The sequence below is a fragment of the Lepisosteus oculatus genome, unplaced genomic scaffold, assembly GCF_040954835.1.
Source record: "Lepisosteus oculatus isolate fLepOcu1 unplaced genomic scaffold, fLepOcu1.hap2 HAP2_SCAFFOLD_94, whole genome shotgun sequence".
Lineage (NCBI taxonomy): Eukaryota > Metazoa > Chordata > Actinopteri > Semionotiformes > Lepisosteidae > Lepisosteus > Lepisosteus oculatus.
This window is the reverse complement of record NW_027168430.1, coordinates 254,311-277,010: the sequence shown is the minus strand read 5'-3', so window position 1 is coordinate 277,010 and position 22,700 is coordinate 254,311. Positions and strand designations below refer to the sequence as shown.

At 41.4% G+C, this 22,700-nt stretch overlaps 1 long non-coding RNA gene and 9 other non-coding genes across 10 annotated transcripts; 3 read left to right on the top strand and 7 right to left on the bottom strand.

Moving 5' to 3' along the window:
* Nucleotides 1-200: 200 nt before the first annotated feature.
* Nucleotides 201-5,235, bottom strand: LOC138236841 (uncharacterized). The gene is made up of 3 exons (XR_011188822.1): nt 5,045-5,235; nt 3,589-3,677; nt 201-2,292 (listed from the first exon to the last, which is right to left on the bottom strand). It is a non-coding gene; the product is annotated as an uncharacterized lncRNA (long non-coding RNA).
* Nucleotides 5,236-8,161: 2,926 nt separating this feature from the next.
* trnan-guu (transfer RNA asparagine (anticodon GUU)) lies at nt 8,162-8,235 on the bottom strand. The gene has a single exon. It is a non-coding gene; the product is annotated as a tRNA-Asn (tRNA).
* Nucleotides 8,236-9,375: 1,140 nt separating this feature from the next.
* On the top strand, nt 9,376-9,448 carry trnar-ucg (transfer RNA arginine (anticodon UCG)). The gene has a single exon. It is a non-coding gene; the product is annotated as a tRNA-Arg (tRNA).
* A 1,560-nt stretch (nt 9,449-11,008) lies between these two features.
* On the bottom strand, nt 11,009-11,090 carry trnas-uga (transfer RNA serine (anticodon UGA)). The gene has a single exon. It is a non-coding gene; the product is annotated as a tRNA-Ser (tRNA).
* Nucleotides 11,091-12,630: 1,540 nt separating this feature from the next.
* Nucleotides 12,631-12,704, bottom strand: trnan-guu (transfer RNA asparagine (anticodon GUU)). The gene has a single exon. It is a non-coding gene; the product is annotated as a tRNA-Asn (tRNA).
* Nucleotides 12,705-15,530: 2,826 nt separating this feature from the next.
* On the bottom strand, nt 15,531-15,612 carry trnas-uga (transfer RNA serine (anticodon UGA)). Its single transcript has one exon. It is a non-coding gene; the product is annotated as a tRNA-Ser (tRNA).
* Nucleotides 15,613-17,142: 1,530 nt separating this feature from the next.
* On the bottom strand, nt 17,143-17,216 carry trnan-guu (transfer RNA asparagine (anticodon GUU)). The gene has a single exon. It is a non-coding gene; the product is annotated as a tRNA-Asn (tRNA).
* An 880-nt stretch (nt 17,217-18,096) lies between these two features.
* trnag-ucc (transfer RNA glycine (anticodon UCC)) lies at nt 18,097-18,168 on the bottom strand. Its single transcript has one exon. It is a non-coding gene; the product is annotated as a tRNA-Gly (tRNA).
* Nucleotides 18,169-18,821: 653 nt separating this feature from the next.
* Nucleotides 18,822-18,963, top strand: LOC138236864 (U4 spliceosomal RNA). Its single transcript, XR_011188844.1, has one exon. It is a non-coding gene; the product is annotated as a U4 spliceosomal RNA (small nuclear RNA).
* A 3,318-nt stretch (nt 18,964-22,281) lies between these two features.
* LOC138236868 (U4 spliceosomal RNA) lies at nt 22,282-22,423 on the top strand. The gene has a single exon (XR_011188848.1). It is a non-coding gene; the product is annotated as a U4 spliceosomal RNA (small nuclear RNA).
* Nucleotides 22,424-22,700: the final 277 nt, after the last annotated feature.

Sequence of the window (22,700 nt, the reverse complement as noted above, 5' to 3'; positions counted from 1 at the left end):
CACCAAAGTGTTTGGTAGCTTAGAGAATGCACATCACTCAAAAAAGAACTTTTATTAAACTGCATCACCATATTTTTTTAAGGTGAAAAAACATCCATTAGTTTCTCACTCAATATACTGTATGAACAATCAGTCTAAAAGAAATTCTTGTACCAAAATGACAAAAATAAAAGTGCAATTTAACCTGAGACTTTTTAATTTCTTCAGTGAAATTATGAACATTCTATCATAAGTACACTCAAAACTCAGTATATCTTATATGCTTATATGTGTAAAGGTACAGACTTGGTCAGATGGCCTTTAAATGTGAATAAGTATACTTTACCAAAAGTTTTGAATGGTGAAAGATGCACATATTTCTAATCTTTTTAGTCTGTAGGTCGACAGACTAAAATACTAAACTATGTCCATTACCCATATATTACTTTCCAAAATTTTGTTCATTTCACACCTGAAGTCAGGATAGCTATCATAATGAATAGACACTCTCAAATAACAGCCACATGTATGTGCCATAGGTCTTCTCTCAAATCCTTGCATGTGTGTGAAGTCAACAGTTACAGTCTTGCCGAGAAAAAGATCTGAGCCTGTGCAGAACCTCAGGAACAGAGACTGTTTCCTTCCATCACACTCTCGCAGGTATGTTGTAATATGCTTTGATATTTCCTTTTCCTGTGCATTCATTGTGCAGGGAAACTTCAGTGACCGTATGATTTTCCTTGCCGTTGGCTGCAAGTTTTCATACACAGTTTCAATTTCCTCAAGGGCTTTGCTGAGGGGAGCGAGTACACTTTCCCACTGTTCGATAACATAAGCAGGCTCTTGAATAAGGGTTTTGTGAGCCAGTTCTTGCAGAATTTGTTCAATGTTGTGTGCATTTGGCATTCTTCGGCAGCTGTAGTTGTCCAAGATTTCCAGTAATTCATCTTGGTCAGAACTGTTGAAGTCTCTGCGACAACATTCCAAGGTATAACGGTCAGATTCTGAGACATACTTTAGAAAATTGTCAACAAGATCACTCTTCACATATCCAAGAGCTGCCTGTTCCAAGATTACAGGAGCAAGCTTGATGGGCAAATACTTCTGTTTCTGCCAACCAAAAGAAATAATTTTACCTATACTCTGCCACTTTTTTTTGCCATAGTCATGTCGGAGAAATGGTATCTTGAAAGTGCTGCCTGTTGTACATTGTTCGTAGAATTCATGCCAGAATTCAGAGAGGCAATCTCTGAGAACACCTCCATCATCGTATCCATTCTCATACTGCCCATTTGGTAGTAGAAGCTTTACTTGAATTTCTGATTGAGTATATGAAAGGCGTTCATCAGTGAAATGTTCAATAAGCTCAGATAGTATCTGGCTGCGATGGACAACAAGGATTTTTTTGTCTGGTTCCCTGAGTTCTTGTGCCAGAGGCAAAGTGTCTTCTAGACTTTGTTCTCCCATCTCAGAGAGGTCTCCATTGAAAATTGTAATAATATTGCTATCCTCCACATTTTCCCCAGTAAATATGGTAGAACTTTGCTGAGCTAAACTGGAATCGTCTGTGACATCTGCAGGATAAAATTGTGCCACGTCATCACTGCCTAAGTTCAAATCATTTCCAGTATTTCCAACATAGATGACATCTAATGTTTCTAATTCCAATGGTGGATCAATTTGTGAGTCTGTAGAGGGAAAATCCTGTGTGTTTTCCTGTGAGTGATCTGCAGTGTTTGATTCTTGCTGTGTCTCCACACCACCACTGTCATGTTTCTTTTTGGTTGACAGATAGAACCTCATGATAGTTAACTTTGAGGCTTCATATAGAGCTCCCACTGTACTGTCCTCATCTAAGGAAACTTCTTGATAATTTGTCAGATCCACCTCAAACTCAGAAATATTTCCATGTGCATTCTTTCCATCTGGGAAAAACAAACGTATTGCCTCCGTTATGAGGTCTTTTTTTTTCCAGTCCTTTGAAACACTTAACTTTCGTGTTCCACCACCCTTTTTGGTTCTCACCTGGATAAAGCCTCCTTTTCCTTCATCATACAGCATCCAGCCCAACTCCACTTTCCTTACTTTCCTCTGTGTGTTCACCTCTTGATGATGAGTGATGTTTTCTGGATGCTTACACTTTTTTCTTTTATTCAGTTTTGACTTCAGTCTATCAAAAAGCTTTGATTTCCTACTGTTGGGCTCTTTTTCGTGTCTCCTACAATATCCCATCACTGCCAATCTGTCTCCATAAGATGGCAAATAATCCCTCATCTGTTCATCTGTCATTAACATCAGGACACTGGCATCAATCTAAAAATGAATAGTGAATTATCAATTTTCAGTTTCAAAATACCATACTTAAAGCATCATTTTATGTGGATCAATATGCTGATACTGGTTTAAGGAAATAGTCCATTCGGGATTGTGGAGGTACTGTATGCAGTGAAAAAATCTACTATACGTGAAAATATCAATATACTGTACAGTACTGTGCAGAAGTCAGAGACCACCCTTGCATTTATTTAATTTCCAGTTCAAACAGCCATTCAGTGCAAATTATTTAGTTTTTGGTGTCAGAAAATAATGCAAGAAACATATATTTGACAGAAGAGTACACTAAATATAATATCAAATCTATCAGTATTTAATTTGCCCACTCTTTACTTTTGTGCACCCTTCAGGCACTTTAAGTCTTCCATCCTTCCAATCAAACAAGTTACAACTGTGTCCTCCCAACACAAGTTGATCCCAAAACTGTCACTGACATTATATTAGAACACTTTCCATTAAAAGTGACACTAACATTCAAACAACTACCCAAACACACCGTAGCTGCCTTGCACATGTCTTTGTCATGTCCATCTGAAATGGCAAGAGGCGATATTTCTGATAAGATTAGCTATAAAGATAGTTCAGTTCAGTTGAGAACATCACCATCACATAGACAGAAGTTAACGTTTTGATCACTCTTGCATCAGATCTGAAAAAAATCCACAAGTGTTTCTGTCAATACTTCCATTGTAAGAAGACAACACAATGCTATGGGTCTGAAGGGATGCGTATCTGTCAAAAAGTCACTATTTGAAAAGGAAATAGACAAAAGAGAAGTAAATTTGCCCTAGAACACCAAAACTGGACACTTGAGATAAGTAAGGTTTTATAGATGATGAGTTACAGAGTGGATTTGGATTTGAACCAGCAGAAGCAGAAAATACAACCAACTTCTAAGACTGAAATTTGGGGGTGTTTACAAGAAGCATGAAAAAATATCCCAGTGGATTTATTTGAAAAACTCAAAGAAAGTCTCCTGTAAATAATGGAAGCTGTAATAAAGGCAAAGGGTGGACACGCTAAACAATGAAAGATCTGACATTATATTTAGTTGTGGATGCTTTTGTGTAATTTTGTGTTAAATATATGTTTCCTGGAATAATTCCTGACATTGAAAAATAAATTAATTGCACTTAATGACCGTTTTGACTGGAAATGAAATAAGTGAAAGGGTGGTCTCTGACTTTTCACAGTACTTAAAGTGCTGTTAATATCTACAGTAGGTCAGTGGGAGTTAGTTATAATAAACATGAACACATTCATTCTGTTAACTACCTTTTCTTCCTTCATTTTTTCGATAGTGGACTCTGGAATGTCCCTCTCCCTGAGGAAATCGATAAGATCTTCCATCCTGGAATTGTGGCCTAGGAAGCACACATGGGACAGTGGTGCAGCATTGATTAGTTAGCATAGTGTAATTACCTAGCCTCCTGTTTGCCCAGACTCCAACAGTATGCATTATAGTACATTTAGAAGTAGTCCAGGACAGGCAACGATGACCAACACTCGCCACACATTTGCATTCACAGGGTGCACATACAGTAGGTCACACCCCAAGGGTATGTGAATGACAAATGTAGAGTAGGCTTTTCAATTTAATCTGACTTGTCACACACAGTATGCATTCACAGGCAGCACCTCACTCAACTAATCACTGTCTATAGAACACCCGGTTAGCTTGAGCTCAAAGATACAGATTTGATACAGTCTAAACTCTGCAGAAAGTTATATCTCTTGAAAGAGGGTTGGTCAATACTAACCTAGTGACTAGTTTTAACCTACTGTACTTTACCTTGTAATCATCTTAAGAGCAGCTAACTTATCAAAAAGTTACAGAAAGCTGAATTAAACCACAGCTGTAAAAACATGTTCTGTAAACCAAAAATTGATATAACTAAGTTTTGGAATTGTTACTAAACACACACGAATGTCTTCATTATGATAACGGTTGTTTTGTGCGTGTCACTTGGTAATTTACAGCCTTAGGAAGCCGAAAAGACCGGATGGAGGGTTTGTAAAAATTAGACCGTTGTGCCTATCAAAGTCCGGCTCGGGAGACACACGGGCCGCTCCCATGGCAAGACGTTTGCGACAGTTTAATGTAGCCTGATCATGTTTAGTAAACATAAACATGCTTGTGATCCTGGTATGTTTCTGAGAGATACGCAATCACAGAATTGTATCTGAGCAATTAGACGGAGAGATACTGGGGTTTGTCCAAGTACATTATTGGAAGGATATTGAAAATAAATAAGCATATCAAATCTCTTAACGTACATAGGGGGAGAGTAAACAAAAATAATAAAAGACGTTCCCTTTAATGTATGTCTGTATTGTTACGGGTTTCATTAATTGTATCGAAGCAAATTTATGTTTTGATCGTGAATAGGCGACCCCAGATTGACTCGCGTAGAAGCTCATAGCACCATCCTCGCTCATATGGGTCCAAAGCTAGCTATGTTACTGTGCTGAAATAGCTGCTGGTAAAGTGTTTGCAGGAGCTGCCTTGTACTAACGGACGAAACCCCCACAAGTGTATAGGCCTACTGTTAGTTTTGCCTCATTAATTAGGTCGCACTTGAAAAGGTTAAATCGATCAACCAAAACCATCCAAGTAGCTCTTGCATATGATTTTTTTTTTACTTAGCTACGTTAGTCTATGTACAATTTACGCAGACGTTATTTAAGTCTGTGAATTGTATGAAGATATCAGTAGAATGTGGCACTGTACCTGGATTCAATTGTGAACAGTAGATTTCCTATGCCAGATGAGCAACCTACTGTACTTTCATTGCTGGCGCCAGAAGTGACGTCAAAACTGTGAGACTTGAAGTCGGAATTCTGAGTTGCTAAATCGCAATTCTGAGATACTAAGTCGGAATTCCGAGTTGCTAAGTCGCAATTCTGAGATACTAAGTCGGAATTCTGAGTTACTAAGTCGGAATTCTGAGATGCTAAGTCGCAATTCTGAGTTGCTAAGTCGGAATTCTGAGTTGCTAAGTCGCAATTCTGAGATACTAAGTCGGAATTCTGACTTACTAAGTCGCAATTCTGAGATACTAAGTCGGAATTCTGACTTACTAAGTCGCAATTCTGAGATACTAAGTCGGAATTCTGAGTTGCTAAGTCGCAATTCTGAGATACTAAGTCGGAATTCTGACTTACTAAGTCGCAATTCTGACTTACTAAGTCGGAATTCTGAGATACTAAGTCGGAATTCTGACTTACTAAGTCGCAATTCTGAGATACTAAGTCGTAATTCTGAGATACCATAGCGCGTTTTTTTTTTACTCCCTGGCGGAAACGGGCTTCCATACTAATCAATCCACGGGTTCCAGCACAAAACGAAACTAAAACGCATACCGTTTCGCGCTTCTTATTAGTTGCTCAAAAGTAATTTGACCGTATGAAATGCATAATATAAACCTAGAAACATATACGTGAGCAGTACTTAAGCACTGTAGTATCGGTGTTAAGACATACCTCTCAAATACTGTAAATCAAGTTAAAAATATCTCAAGACCGATTCTGGTCGTAATGAAACCATGTTTCGTGTATGTTTTCTTTTTCATCTTCAAATAACTCATTTCTAAATACCTTTTTCACTGTTAACATCTTGTAGCAACTTTGCGACAAAATATACACTCTGACAGTTCATCCTGCTACCAACATTAAATAAAACAAATCTTAAGATTTCTATATTTATGTCTTTATTTAGTGGTTTCATTCGAAGCTTTAGGGAGAAATGGAATACTGGTGTGTATTTTTTTCTTTAAAGTACCGAGACCAGCCATATACTGTATGTTTATGTTAAGATTTCCCTTCAGTGGTAAAATTAGATATGAATATTCAATACTTAAACGGGCACAGTTAAGACATTAAATAAACATATACATATTGTATACAGTACAGTTTGCATACGGTAATATGTTTATGTTACGCGATTAAAAAATAAATAAATAAAACTGGAAGGTCCAGCACCACCATTATGTTTATATGGTTGTTTTTGTTGGTTGGTTGTTATTATGGTTATTAATAATACGATCTATAGTTGAAATCTGAGCCTAAATAAAAAGAAAAAGCAAGTGATTAGGTTTATGAGCAATCTAATTACTTATTTGTTTAAAACGCTATATAAAATAAAGTTTATTATTAATTTGCTGGACAGAGCGGTGAACATTATTATGCATAAGACAAAGATAACGATCCTGATCAGTTTAGAAATCTGTGTACGCTGTAAGGTTTTTACTTCTTAAACTTTTAAAATACACGTTTTGAATAGAAAGAAATCCTCTTCCTGGTATAGCACACCAGCACGTCTTTTTTCTCCAATCAGAGGGGTGTCAGATAGTGTCAGCCAATCATCATTCTGCGTTGGGTAGCAACGGGTGACTGTTCTCAGGCGGAAGATGTAAACAGCTTAATGTTCGTGTTAAATATTTTTTTTTTAATTCAATTAAACGGGCACAGTTAAGACATTAAATAAACATATACATATTGTATACAGTACAGTTTGCATACGGTAATATGTTTATGTTACGCGATTAAAAAATAAATAAATAAAAATGAAAAGTCCAGCAGCAGCTGGATTCGAACACACAACCTACCAGTTGGTAGTCATGCACCTAGACCAGTAGGCTACAAGACAGCTCGCATGATCAAGCAGGCGAAACAGCCCTACACAGTTCTGCCGCAGTACACGGATATAATCATACCGTTATTAAATTCTTGAGATACGCGATTCCATATTATATTCCCTTTTAATCAAATTCTAAAAGTATGCTTGTTGACGTATCCGGTATCACGTTAGTTAAAGACTTCGAAGCTTACAATGTTTAGGGAGAAATGGAATACCGGTGTGTATTTTTCCTTGTGATATTTTAAGCTCTAGTTGAATGATAGGTGTCGCATTTTAAATCATTCTCGTAGTAGAAATTATGAAACGCCCTGTTAAAAGCAAGGAAGTTTTTATGCCCCGTTGAAGTAAAACAAAATGCCTGACAAAGTATGGCTTGGACAGATTCCAAGTGCTTGTACAAATGTGCTAAAGAAATTATACTTTGAGTATACAGCTTGTCCAAAGTCATCCATTATTAATACTATTAGTAATATCTTCAGTAAAGGCTTTGATGCATAAATATTTCTGATAAAGGTAGGTTGTGTACTTTTGTCCAACTGAGCAATCTTGCTTTCATAAAATATACCAACATTTGAATGACTGATGATTAACATGCTGTGATACACAGTTCAAAATTAAAGGCTCGAATGCTGTACATGAGAGGTTAAGCTCCCCCTGGCGGTTTTACAAGGCGACGCCGGATAGCTACTCACGTGACACACGTGATACCGCGTGATACCCCGGTGGGCGTGTCGCGGTTTGCCGTGAAATACCTCACCCATTTTGAATGGCTGCATCTGTAGCTACTTGTGGATTCAAATACTCTATCGAGTGCTTTGATGAGTTTTTGCAATTTGATTGTCGTCCTGTCAGCCTGTTTCTGTTTTTTTTTTCAATCTAGTGATGGAAAGTAAGAGGGAAATGATGGAGCAATCCATAACCGCTCCGTAAAAATGGCAGAAAGAAATGGCCCGTCACTAAGGACATTTGTGAAGCAGAGGAGTGACATCACCACAAAGTGAATTATTCTGCTGATCGTTTTGGTGAATAATGATTGAGGCGCGTTAAGAGAAAGGTAGCTGCGTCAGCATGCTTAGGCTGCAAAGGATCAAGCAAAGGTTTACTCCATGCTGAAAAGAGAAGAAAAGAAGCACAACGTTTCGACTGTGGAGCCTTCTGCGCCATCTTCTTTAGCGGTGATGATGTTTACATTGGAAAAACTGAGACATGCGTCCCTGGGTGGGCTTGAACCACCAACCTTTCGGTTAACAGCCGAACGCGCTAACCGATTGCGCCACAGAGACTGACGGCCGCTTGTGCTCCCTACATTTGCAGGTTTATGGTCAAAGAAAACAATCACTTGCGCTTCTTGCAGCCGGCAATCTTTTTCCACTGACAACCAAGAAATGGATTTCATCTTTCACAAGCTGTATGGATTTCTTCAAAAACAAGTTATTCCAGAAAGGAAATGAATTCTTGCATTAAACTGAACCAAGCTGTACATGTTTGTCTGAAATGATACATTCGGCACAACAAGACACGGAGAGAGGCACCGCTGGTAATCAGACCCAGGATCGCCTGCTTACTAGGCGGGCACTTTAAGCCACTAGGGAACAGCACCAGCGGAGCACCGCGCTTTTACAGACACTTGGACACATCTGCGTTCGGTGTGCACTTAACCTGCTCTCTGAGCCCGTTGCCTCCGTCCCATTTAATAGCAGAACTGACGCCAAGAGAAATGATGAGAAATGGCATTTATCGGGCACTTTTCATGTCCAAGCTGTGCATTCTTTGGCGACACCATTTTTTCTTTTGTTTAATTTCTATACTTATTGATAGAATAAAAACGATATGTCATGTACTGTAAGGGAAATGTCTCTTTTTTTTAATGGGGAAAGCTAGCACCAGCAAATGTTGTGTTTAGAAGAAGTGATTTAACATGACACGTGACCTAATTTACCGGAGCAAAAGTTCACCCAGCAAGCCCTGCTTTACTTCTACAGGAGAGAAGTACTGTAGAGTCTGCAAGATGTTCAGCTGGGTAGCTACGTCAGCATGCCTCGGCTGCAAAGGAACAAGCAATAGGTTTATTGCATGCTGAAAAGAGAAGAACGGAAACAGCGTTTCGACTGTGAGGTCTTCTCACACCTGTAAAAGGCTCCATGGTTTTCTTTCTTCTCTTTTCAACATGGAATACACCTATTGTCTGCAAGATGTGACAATTTCATGGTGTTTTGGAAGAAAACCTTTTTTCTTTGAATTCAAAATCAATCGGAATTTCAGCACGACACATCAACACTTTTTCTGTTTTAAGGAGATGATATTTTAAACCTGATAAAAATAGTAGGAAACACAAGTTTCTTGCTGTGAAAATTTAGATGGGGAAGTGTACTACTAGTAGCAGTGTAGAGCTCTCTGTGGTGGAGTGCAAGCGCATGTTCTATGGGCCAGTGGCGTAATGGATAACGCGTTTGACTTCGGATCAGAAGATTGTGGGTTCGAGTCCTGCCTGGCTCGTGAGGCTTTTAAACCTCTAAGGTTCCTCGGTAACAGGTTGCCGTCATGTATATGAACTATAGAAAAGCATTTGCCACAACCCGTAAATTAGCACGCAAGTGCGGGCTAGTGAACACAGAACTGTATGGAGATCATCTCCAGCTCCGAGCTCAATTGCAATGAAAAAACATGCAGAACAGAACCGGAGAGCAGCTGAATTTGTGCTCGGTAGGGTGGGGAGGACTCAGCATTGCTATTGTTCTAATTGGCATGAACTGCAGGGGATCTGAATCAGAACATGTCAGTTAGTTCGATCATTGCGTCAATATGTAGGCCACGTTAATACAGAATTATTACTTTGTCTGTCTCGTCTTTGTATATAGCTGAATGTCCCTGACAATTTCATGTTAGTTTTTAAGAACGACATCGATGCTAATATATACATATATAGCATATAAGGAACACGTAAAAGTTTAGTCCATGCTGAAAAGATAAGAAAACCGCCACAACGTTTCATCTTGGAATAAATCTTTACTTGTTGTTTTGCAGCCTACCCATTCTGACCTAACTCCTCCCTTGAAATTCCCTAACAGATAAGGGTACGTAACGGCTCATGCGATGCTCAGTTGCAATTTGTCCCAAAACAAACAAGAACAGCAGCTGAGGGTTTGAGTTTGAACATGCACTGTATTAAAGCAGCTTTTATTTCCATTGATAAATGCTAGATATTCCTACAGAGATTCTCCAGGTGAGTAAGCGATTCCTGTTTCTGTTTCTATTTCTGTTTCATATATAAATATATACAGTATATATATATGTTACATGTGTCTCTGCAATAGTACAAATGTGTTATACACTATCAGGGGCTGCTTTTTTGTGCACCTCATCTACAACAAGGGTTTTTTTTTCATTTATGTTTGTGGACCTTCACCATTTGAGGAAGTGAGTTAGATAAGAAAGTTACAGGTATGGTGAGCAATGACTGACAAAGGCACGTACTGCGTATTCCTTACAGAAGTGTAAGCAATTTGTTCTAAAAAACACCGGCTAAAGTCCAACATCGTTAGCAATCTTATTACTTAAACAGAATTAACATCAATAAACTGTAAGGTGCTGGTACATGTGAGTAGATTTGATCTTCTATTAAACAAAAATGCAATTACAGCTCTAAAAAGGTCAACCTAGACTTCTGTAACAGATCTGTTCAGGTCATCGCTGTTCCTCTGACCTTGTGAGTCTTTGGAATTTTAAAAGTGTATTTTGCTTGCCTTTCATGTGGTCTGTGTACAAGTCACTGTGGCATATGCGGTCCTACACAGCCTTGCTATAGACGTGACGAGCCTCCGCTATGTTGCAATGGAGAACAGGTTCAGTACGGAGCTGCCGAGAAAATTCAGCTGGAAAGATCGTTGCAGAAAAGCATCGGTATCTGTGTCCAGCGGCAAAGCGTCCTTCGTGGGTGCTGAAGAATCGATTTCACAGGCTGCGGGTCCAGGCGATTTAGAGTGTTAAAGGTCCCAGCGAAAACGAAACAGCGCTGGTCCTTTTACACGCACGCACGCAACCAAATGCAAAGGACACCGTAGTCGGCAGGATTTGAACCTGCGCGGGGAGATCCCAACGGATTTCAAGTCCGTAACCTTAACCACTCGGCCACGACTACGGCGAGCGCCGCGGCCGCTGCCTTCTTGCTACAATCGAACAGGGAGTGCGAGGCGGCGGCGGCAGCGGAGGCAACTTTTTTCAAGTTCGCTCTCCGTTTAAGAAACCTTTTACGCCATACGTGCAAGCACACACACACACACACACCTCAGAGGACTTAAGGGTGGCTTCAAGTTGGAATGATATAGTCTTCCCGTTCGGACATGAAAACAGAACGTTCTTAGACAGAAAGCAATCAACAACGGAGACATGTGGACGACGATTTTAGTCACTGCACTTTGAATAGCATTTTTGCTCCAGTTACAGGAGATGCACCAATGGCCCTTGACCTACGCTCTTACCAATGCCTTGAACATTCAAACAAAACAGCCCTCAAGTCCTGCGGTTTAATATAACGCTGTTACGTGTCGAGGCAGTATTTGACTCTGTCCTACCGTTGAGACACGGGGCGTATATGGAAACGAACACATGCTACGGATCGTCTCTAATCGGTCCCTACAGTTGGAAGGCTCCTTGAAGCGTGCACCCCCATCATTCATCTTTGCGCATCTGTGAAAGGTAGACTCTTGAGCAATGTTTGAGCCAGCTCTAAGGCAACTAGTGCTATTGGACAGAGACCTCTGGAAGATCCTAAGAGTCTCTTAACACCACTTCCAGCAGCAAGCTTAATTGTTCGCTGGAGGTCTCCCACCCAGGTACTGACCAGGCAAAGAATCACCACTACATTGAATGAGGAAGTTAATCCTGAAATCCAATTACATATCTCAAGGTAAGACAAATCCATAAGAACATGTCTTAGTATTACTTCGTTTACATTAGTATGGCACTGAGTTGGAGCTCCTCTTTAAGCTGTGGTTTAGTTTTGCATTCATGTGTTTCTAGACCAGTTATTTATGGGGGTGGGTGGGTCTTTCACAGAGGCTCAGGACAAATCCCCCGCCTGAAAGTCTAATGTGTGCGTTCAGACAGTCACAGGTCAAGAGCCAGGCAGGAGGACAATGGACAGAAGAGCCAACGAACTAAAAATAAAAGAACAGATATGGAAAAGCCACCATCTTTTTCTTTTTGACATTTTCCGACTTTCATGCAAGCCAGGACAAAGTCTCTCGTAGCTACTTGTGGATTCAAATACTCTATCGAGTGCTTTGATGAGTTTTTGCAATTTGATTGTCGTCCTGTCAGCCTGTTTCTTTTTTTTTTTTTCAATCTAGGGATGGAAAGTATGAGGGAAATGATGGAGCAATCAATAACCGCTCCGGAAAAATGGCAGAAAGAAATGGTCCGTCACTAAGGACATTTGTGAAGCAGAGGAGTGACATCACCACAAAGGCGACACATTCTGCTGATGGTTTTGGTGAATAATGATTGAGGCGCGTTAAGAGAAAGGTAGCTGTGTCAGCATGCGTAGGCTGCAAAGGATCAAGCAAAGGTTTACACCATGCTGAAAAGAGAAGAAAAGAAGCACAACGTTTCGACTGTGGAGCCTTCTGTGCCATCTTCTTTAGCGGTGATGATGTTTACTTTGGAAAAACTGAGACAGGCGTCCCTGGGTGGGCTTGAACCACCAACCTTTCGGTTAACAGCCGAACGCGCTAACCGATTGCGCCACAGAGACTGACAGCCGCTTGTGCTCCCTACATTTGCAGGTTTATGGTCAAAGAAAACAATCACTTGCGCTTCTTGCAGCCGGCAATCTTTTTCCACTGACAACCAAGAAATGGATTTCATCTTTCACAAGCTGTATGGATTTATTCAAAAACAAGTTATTCCAGAAAGGAAATGAATTATTGCATTAAACTGAACCAAGCTGTACATGTTTGTCTGAAATGAGACATTCGGCACAACAAGACACGGAGAGAGGCACCGCTGGTATTCAGACCCAGGATCGCCTGCTTACTAGGCAGGCACTTTAAGCCACTAGGGAACAGCGTCAGCGGAGCACCGCGCTTTTACAGACACTTGGACACATCTGCGTTCGGTGTGCACTCTGCTCTCTGAGCCCGTTGCCTCCGTCCCATTTAATAGCAGAACTGATGCCAAGAGAAATGATGAGAAATGGCATTTATCGGGCACTTTTCATGTCCAAGGAGCTCAATGCCCTTGACACCTCCCCAGGGCGACAGAGCTGTGCATTCTTTGGCGACACCATTTTTTCTTTTGTTTAATTTCTATACTTATTGATAGAATAAAAACGATATGTCATGTACTGTAAGGGAAATGTCTCTTTTTTTTAATGGGGAAAGCTAGCACCAGCAAATGTTGTGTTTAGAAGAAGTGATTTAACATGACACGTGACCTAATTTACCGGAGCAAAAGCTCACCCAGCAAGCCCTGCTTTACTTCTACAGGAGAGAAGTACTGTAGAGTCTGCAAGATGTTCAGCTGGGTAGCTACGTCAGCATGCCTCGGCTGCAAAGGAACAAGTAATAGGTTTATTGCATGCTGAAAAGAGAAGAACGGAAACACAGCGTTTCGACTGTGAGGTCTTCTCACACCTGAAGAAGCCTCACACCTGTAAAAGGCTCCATGGTTTTCTTTCTTCTCTTTTCAACATGGAATACACCTATTGTCTGCAAGATGTGACAATTTCATGGTGTTTTGGAAGAAAACCTTTTTTCTTTGAATTCAAAATCAATCGGAATTTCAGCACGACACATCAACACTTTTTCTGTTTTAAGGAGATGATATTTTAAACCTGATAAAAATAGTAGGAAACACAAGTTTCTTGCTGTGAAAATTTAGATGGGGAAGTGTACTACTAGTAGCAGTGTAGAGCTCTCTGTGGTGGAGTGCAAGCGCATGTTCTATGGGCCAGTGGCGTAATGTATAACGCGTCTGACTTCAGATCAGAAGGTTGTAGGTTCGAGTCCTGCCTGGCTCGTGAGGCTTTTAAACCTCTCAGGTTCCTCGGTAACAGGTTGCCGTCATGTATATGAACTATAGAAAAGCATTTGCCACAACCCGTAAATTAGCACGCAAGTGCGGGCTAGTGAACACAGAACTGTATGGAGATCATTTCCAGCTCCGAGCTCAATTGCAATGAAAAAACATGCAGAACAGAACTGGAGAGCAGCTGAATTTGTGCTCGGTAGGGTGGGGAGGACTCAGCATTGCTATTGTTCTAATTGGCATGAACTGCAGGGGATCTGAATCAGAACATGTCAGTTAGTTCGATCATTGCGTCAATATGTAGGCCACGTTAATACAGAATTATTACTTTGTCTGTCTCGTCTTTGTATATAGCTGAATGTCCCTGACAATTTCATGTTAGTTTTTAAGAACGACATTGATGCTAATATATACATATATAGCATATAAGGAACACGTAAAAGTTTAGTCCATGCTGAAAAGATAAGAAAACCGCCACAACGTTTCATCTTGGAATAAATCTTTACTTGTTGTTTTGCAGCCTACCCATTCTGACCTAACTCCTCCCTTGAAATTCCCTAACAGATAAGGGTACGTAACAGCTCATGCGATGCTCAGTTGCAATTTGTCCCAAAACAAACAAGAACAGCAGCTGAGGGTTTGAGTTTGAACATGCACTGTATTAAAGCAGCTTTTATTTCCATTGATAAATGCTAGATATTCCTACAGAGATTCTCCAGGTGAGTAAGCGATTCCTGTTTCTGTTTCTATTTCTGTTTCATATATAAATATATACAGTATATATATATGTTACATGTGTCTCTGCAATAGTACAAATGTGTTATACACTATCAGGGGCTGCTTTTTTGTGCACCTCATCTACAACAAGGGTTTTTTTTTCATTTATGTTTGTGGACCTTCACCATTTGAGGAAGTGAGTTAGATAAGAAAGTTACAGGTATGGTGAGCAATGACTGACAAAGGCACGTACTGCGTATTCCTTACAGAAGTGTAAGCAATTTGTTCTAAAAAACACCGGCTAAAGTCCAACATCGTTAGCAATCTTATTACTTAAACAGAATTAACATCAATAAACTGTAAGGTGCTGGTACATGCGAGTAGATTTGATCTTCTATTAAACAAAAATGCAATTACAGCTCTAAAAAGGTCAACCTAGACTTCTGTAACAGATCTGTTCAGGTCATCGCTGTTCCTCTGACCTTGTGAGTCTTTGGAATTTTAAAAGTGTATTTTGCTTGCCTTTCATGTGGTCTGTGTACAAGTCACTGTGGCGTATGCGGTCCTACACAGCCTTGCTATAGACGTGACGAGCCTCCGCTATGTTGCAATGGAGAACAGGTTCAGTACGGAGCTGCCGAGAAAATTCAGCTGGAAAGCTCGTTGCAGAAAAGCATCGGTATCTGTGTCCAGCGGCAAAGCGTCCTTCGTGGGTGCTGAAGAATCGATTTCACAGGCTGCGGGTCCAGGCGATTTAGAGTGTTAAAGGTCCCAGCGAAAACGAAACGGCGCTGGTCCTTTTACACGCACGCACGCAACCAAATGCAAAGGACACCGTAGTCGGCAGGATTTGAACCTGCGCGGGGAGACCCCAACGGATTTCAAGTCCGTTACCTTAACCACTCGGCCACGACTACGGCGAGCGCCGCGGCCGCTGCCTTCTTGCTAAAATCGAACAGGGAGTGCGAGGCGGCGGCGGCAGCGGAGGCAACTTTTTTCAAGTTCGCTCTCCGTTTAAGAAACCTTTTACGCCATACGTGCAAGCACACACACACACACCTCAGAGGACTTAAGGGTGGCTTCAAGTTGGAATGATAAAGTCTCCCCGTTCGGACATGAAAACAGAACGTTCTTAGACAGAAAGCAATCAACAACGGAGACATGTGGACGACGATTTTAGTCACTGCACTTTGAATAGCATTTTTGCTCCAGTTACAGGAGATGCACCAATGGCCCTTGACCTACGCTCTTACCAATGCCTTGAACATTCAAACGAAACAGCCCTCAAGTCCTGCGGTTTAATATAACGCTGTTACGTGTCGAGGCAGTATTTGACTCTGTCCTACCGTTGAGACACGGGGCGTATATGGAAACGAACACATGCTACGGATCGTCTCTAATCGGTCCCTACAGTTGGAAGGCTCCTTGAAGCGTGCACCCCCATCATTCATCTTTGCGCATCTGTGAAAGGTAGACTCTTGAGCAATGTTTGAGCCAGCTCTAAGGCAACTAGTGCTATTGGACAGAGACCTCTGGAAGATCCTAAGAGTCTCTTAACACCACTTCCAGCAGCAAGCTTAATTGTTCGCTGGAGGTCTCCCACCCAGGTACTGACCAGGCAAAGAATCACCACTACATTGAATGAGGAAGTTAATCCTGAAATCCAATTACATATCTCAAGGTAAGACAAATCCATAAGAACATGTCTTAGTATTACTTCGTTTACATTAGTATGGCACTGAGATGGTGCTCCTCTTTAAGCTGTGGTTTAGTTTTGCATTCATCTAGACCAGTTATTTATGGGGGTGGGTGGGTCTTTCACAGAGGCTCAGGACAAATCCCCCGCCTGAAAGTCTAATGTGTGCGTTCAGACAGTCACAGGTCAAGAGCCAGGCAGGAGGACAATGGACAGAAGAGCCAACGAACTAAAAATGAAAGAACAAATATGAAAAAGCCACCATCTTTTTCTTTTTGACATTTTCCGACTTTCATGCAAGCCAGGACAAAGTTGCTCGTAGCTACTTGTGGATTCAAATACTCTATTGAGTGCTTTGATGAGTTTTTGCAATTTGATTGTCGTCCTGTCAGCCTGTTTCTGTTTTTTTTTTTCAATCTAGGGATGGAAAGTATGAGGGAAATGATGGAGCAATCAATAACCGCTCCGGAAAAATGGCAGAAAGAAATGGTCCGTCACTAAGGACATTTGTGAAGCAGAGGAGTGACATCACCACAAAGGCGACACATTCTGCAGATGGTTTTGGTGAATAATGATTGAGGCGCGTTAAGAGAAAGGTAGCTGTGTCAGCATGCGTAGGCTGCAAAGGATCAAGCAAAGGTTTACTCCATGCTGAAAAGAGAAGAAAAGAAGCACAACGTTTCGACTGTGGAGCCTTCTGCGCCATCTTCTTTAGCGGTGATGATGTTTACATTGGAAAAACTGAGACACGCGTCCCTGGGTGGGCTTGAACCACCAACCTTTCGGTTAACAGCCGAACGCGCTAACCGATTGCGCCACAGAGACTGACAGCCGCTTGTGCTCCCTACATTTGCAGGTTTATGGTCAAAGAAAACAATCACTTGCGCTTCTTGCAGCCGGCAATCTTTTTCCACTGACAACCAAGAAATGGATTTCATCTTTCACAAGCTGTATGGATTTCTTCAAAAACAAGTTATTCCAGAAAGGAAATGAATTCTTGCATTAAAATGAACCAAGCTGTACATGTTTGTCTGAAATGAGACATTCGGCACAACAAGACACGGAGAGAGGCACCGCTGGTATTCAGACCCAGGAATGCCTGCTTACTAGGCAGGCACTTTAAGCCACTAGGGAACAGCGCCAGCAGAGCACCGCGCTTTTACAGACACTTGGACACATCTGCGTTCGGTGTGCACTTAACCTGCTCTCTGAGCCCGTTGCCTCCGTCCCATTTAACAGCAAAACTGACGCCAAGAGAAATGATGAGAAATGGAATTTATCGGACACTTTTCATGTCCAACTGCTGCAGTTTTCAGTGGGCGGGCTTTGTCAGATGGCTTGGAAAAAACGCACTGTGTTTCGGCTCGGGAAACATCATGAGCAGTGTCCTGCATGTTTTCTGTGTATAGCTGTCTTTTAATACAGAATTCATTCGAAATCATTGATTTCTCCAATTAACAAGGGTCCCTTTTTGAACCTGCCAGAAGCATTCTTTCAATGTAACAGATTCACTCCGGGGAAAGGCAGCATGACATTAAGAGTAGCTTTCAGCACCCGTATCGGACTGCGTGTATGCAGACACCGCTCAGAATCCCCTGTAAGATTCTCCTTCAATTCCGTTTTGCAGTGCTTTAGCTCTTTCAAAAGGCTTCGCTTTGCTAGTCACAATCCAAGGCTCATGACAGCATTTGGAACCAATCGCCACTGCGTTGGCTGGGAATCGAACCCAGGTCAACTGCTTGGAAGGCAGCTATGCTCACCACTATACCACCAACGCACACCCACAGGAGGCCTGCAGGACACCACCAGAGAATGCTCACGATTTCGGAAGCTGTCTCCGGGACGTGCTGATTCCACACATCCTGAATAAATCATGATATTCTTAGTTGCTGTAGCTAGACGTTCAAATGAGTTTCATGGCCAGATGGACTGTTTCCTCCAGCGGTATAGTATTGCAGTGAGACAGCACGATGCCTGCAAGACTATGTCACGCTAAACGCCACAGATTGTGTTTGTCCGTTCGTGTCAGTCGTCCTGCAGCCACGGGAAGTGGGACACAAACATGCTGCAATGCTTTCAGGACGTTAGGATTTGTTTGTGCAACATCCGAGAAGAGTACTTGTGGCTTGAATGTGAACTGTACGTGCCCACCCCCTTTCCTCTGTAGTGCATGAGTTCCTCCCGGCATGCCCTTCGTCATTGTTCTGTCATCTTGTATTTAAAGGGTTGTATTTCTGCTGCTAAAAAGAAGCAACGGTTTTCTCACAACGCCCTTTGTTCCCAACGGAGCCCTTGTCTGTCATGACATTCTTCAAAACCTCAAGCTAGAAGAAGAAGAAGACGACAAATATGAAGCGTTACCGCAACGACATGCCATGAGACGATCGATAACGATTTCCATAGGATCCCCGCGGTTGCCTGGCAACCGTCAGCTTTGCGCAGTGGCAGTATCGTAGCCTGTGAGGTTTAGCCGAGGCGCGATTATTGCTAGTTGAAAACTTTTCCCAATACCCCGCTTCCGCCGGTTTGCAATACAATCGGCGAAAGCAATTTTTGACAGTCTCGTCAGAGACTGAGCAAGGTGTTTAAAGACAGATTTGGTCATGGTGACATCATGGTAGAAAGAAACGAGCTTGTTACGTCTCAACAGAAACGCTTTTTAGCTCTTTCAGCGTTATGCAGAGAACAGCGTCTGTCGAGATCACTTTTGAGTCAGCGCGAAACGCCGTGTGCTGTCAGTTTGATTTCATATTGCTCGTCGCGGCGCCCGGCTTTTGTTTGTCAAACGTTAGGTTGCGCTTCTTCATGCTGCATCGTCGGCATGAGTGGAGCTTTTTAAACGTCTGTACTTACTGTATATGGTTTATATACAGTATATGGCTGGTCTTGGTACTTTAAAGAAAACATACACGAAAGATGGTTTCATTATGACCAGTATCGGTCTTGAGATATTTTTAACTTGATTTACAGAAGCGCGAAACGGTATGCCCAGGGCGTTTTAGTTTTCGTTTTGTTTTAATGCAGTGCAGTGGATTGAATAGAGATGTCAAGTACATACAAGTCATTTTTTAAATGTTGTAGTTCGTCTTGTAAAAATGTTACAAGTACATAATCTGTCAACAATTACACAGGTTCTGTTTCCATATTGCGAATTTTGGTTACGTAATATTATTTTCTAATTTCACGTTGTGAATATATGATTTGGGCAAACAGAGCCGCAAAGAAGTACATTATGGGTTGTTGTTTTTTTTTTGCAGTTTTATCTAGAACAAGCGATGCTTAAACCTTTGTCTGATTCTTGTGAAACTATCCACACGACAGTTACCTAGGAGTTGACTTCAGTGATGTCACTGATGGGATGTTTCTAAAAATCCATCCACTGTAAAACGTCTTCTCCACTTGTCCTGCATATGTATTCGCTAATGAAGCTGTGTGTTCTGAGCCTGGATCTCTACATTTCTGTATGAACCAGCTTAGGGGGCTAAAGACAGCTTGTGTTTAAATTTAGTGTAAGGTAATTTATGCTTCTAAACTCATGGTCAGCATTTATTATTGTACTGTGCTGTAAACTTCTTCTGTGCCTAATTACATTATTTTATAGCTTTATCAAATTTGTACATTGTCGATAATGTTTCTGTAGTTTTCAGCCCTCAGCATGCGACTGGTGGTGCTGTGGGTTAGGTTCCTGACTTCCATGTCACATGGTCTGTGATTGAATCCCATGGAACTATGACTTTATTTTTTAACAAACATTTCTTTGAAAAAATTAAACGTTTCCCTGGGTCAGAGATTAAATAAAACCTCACTCGCACCAAACAAATTTATATTTCTAAATATCACAACATGATCGAATTTAAGTCTTTTTAATAACAATGAATAGTCACCTATGCGTTACAAAATAAACATTTATATTGATTTGAATCGCGTTTTGATTTAAATCGTAAACGCGTGTTTAAATATATGTGTTTAAAGGCGATATACTGTATAAAAGCGCTGACTCTTATGGAATGTGTTCCGCCAGGGATTCAAAAATGTTTATTTTTTTTAATCGCGTATCTAAGGAAAATTGCAGTATAACTTTGTTCATGCACATCATTATACAGTATCTCATTTTGTATTTCTATAGAAAAAAATCGTTTGCCCAGCCACTATTGTTGTTATTGTTTTTATCCTGTAAAGCGCTTTGAGGAGCACAGCTTTCTCACCACTTAGATTACTTTTTGACACCATCCTTACACAAAGCAGAAACTGATTGTATTTTCCGATGACATACAAGTGAAAAGATTAATCGTCTTTTTTCTGAACCAGGGAAAATCTGATCATGTTTCTCTATAACAATAATAAAAAACTTTATTTTACATATCACCTTTAAAAGTGGCATCTCAAAACAATACAGTAGATGTAAACCACAGATTACAAAGTAAATACCCAGACAAACGCAAACGCGTTTTTAATAAAATGCTTTCATTCATTCAACAGAGAGAGAGCGTAAAACCTGGGTGTAACAGCTGTTCCTTTTTCTGATCACTCGCTCTCTGGATAAATGTCTCGCCTGTCCAGTTCTTTGTTTTCCTAATTTGCCAATTATGCCTGCTGTGATCCACTCCTACCCTCACACCTAAAGAAGACTATTTTAAATTTCTTTGCGCATAAATTTTATTGCACATAAAGGTGATATGTAAAATAATGTTTTTTTTTATTGTTGTTATAGAGAAACATGATCAGATTTTCCCTGGTTCTTCCTGTGCGTGCAGTAGTTACAAAGTTGAACGTCTTTACACGATCTGCTGCAGTTTTCAGTGGGCGGGCTTTGTCAGATGGCTTGGAAAAACGCACTGTGTTTCGGCTCGGGAAACATCATGAGCAGTGTCCTGCATGTTTTCTGTGTATAGCTGTCTTTTAACGCATACAGAATTCATTCGAAATCATTGATTTCTCCAATTAACAAGGGTCCCTTTTTGAACCTGCCAGAAGCATTCTTTCAATGTAACAGATTTACTCCGGGGAAAGGCAGCATGACATTGAGAGTAGCTCAAGCTTTCAGCACCCGTATCGGACTGCATGTTTGCAGACACCGCTCAGAATCCCCTGTAAGATTCTCTTTCAATTCCGTTTTGCAGTGCTTTAGCTCTTTCAAAAGGCTTCGCTTTGCTAGTCACAATCCAAGGCTCATGACAGCATTTGAAAACATTTTTCTGCTTGGAAGGCAGCTATGCTCACCACTATACCACCAACGCACGCCCACAGGAGGCCTGCAGGACACCACCAGAGAATGCTCACGATTTCGGAAGCTGTCTCCGGGACGTGCTGATTCCACACATCCTGAATAAATCATGATATTCTTAGTTGCTGTAGCTAGACGTTCAAATGAGTTTCATGGCCAGATGGACTGTTTCCTCCAGCGGTATAGTATTGCAGTGAGACAGCACGATGCCTGCAAGACTATGTCACGCTACACGCCACAGATTGTGTTTGTCCGTTCGTGTCAGTCGTCCTGCAGCCACGGGAAGTGGGACACAAACATGCTGCAATGCTTTCAGGACGTTAGGATTTGTTTGTGCAACATCCAAGAAGAGTACTTGTGGCTTGAATGTGAACTGTACGTGCCCGCCCCCTTTCCTCTGTAGTGCATGAGTTCCTCCCGGCATGCCCTTCGTCATTGTTCTGTCATCTTGTATTTAAAGGGTTGTATTTCTGCTGCTAAAAAGAAGCAACGGTTTTCTCACAACGCCCTTTGTTCCCAACGGAGCCCTTGTCTGTCATGAAATTCTTCAAAACCTCAAGCTAGAAGAAGAAGAACACGACAAATATGAAGCGTTACCGCAACGACATGCCATGGGACGATCGATAACGATTTCCATAGGATCCCCGCGGTTGCCTGGCAACCGTCAGCTTTGCGCAGTGGCAGTATCGTAGCCTGTGAGGTTTAGCCGAGGCGTGATTATTGCTAGTTGAAAACTTTTCCCAATACCCCGCTTCCGCCGGTTTGCAATACAATCGGCGAAAGCAATTTTTGACAGTCTCGTCAGAGACTGAGCAAGGTGTTTAAAGACAGATTTGGTCATGGTGACATCATGGTAGAAAGAAACGAGCTTGTTACGTCTCAACAGAAACGCTCTTTAGCTCTTTCAGCGTTATGCAGAGAACAGCGTCTGTCGAGATCACTTTTGAGTCAGCGCGAAACGCCGTGTGCTGTCAGTTTGATTTCATATTGCTCGTCGCGGCGCCCGGCTTTTGTTTGTCAAAGTTAGGTTGCGCTTCTTCATGCTGCATCGTCGGCATGAGTGGAGCTTTTTAAACGTCTGTACT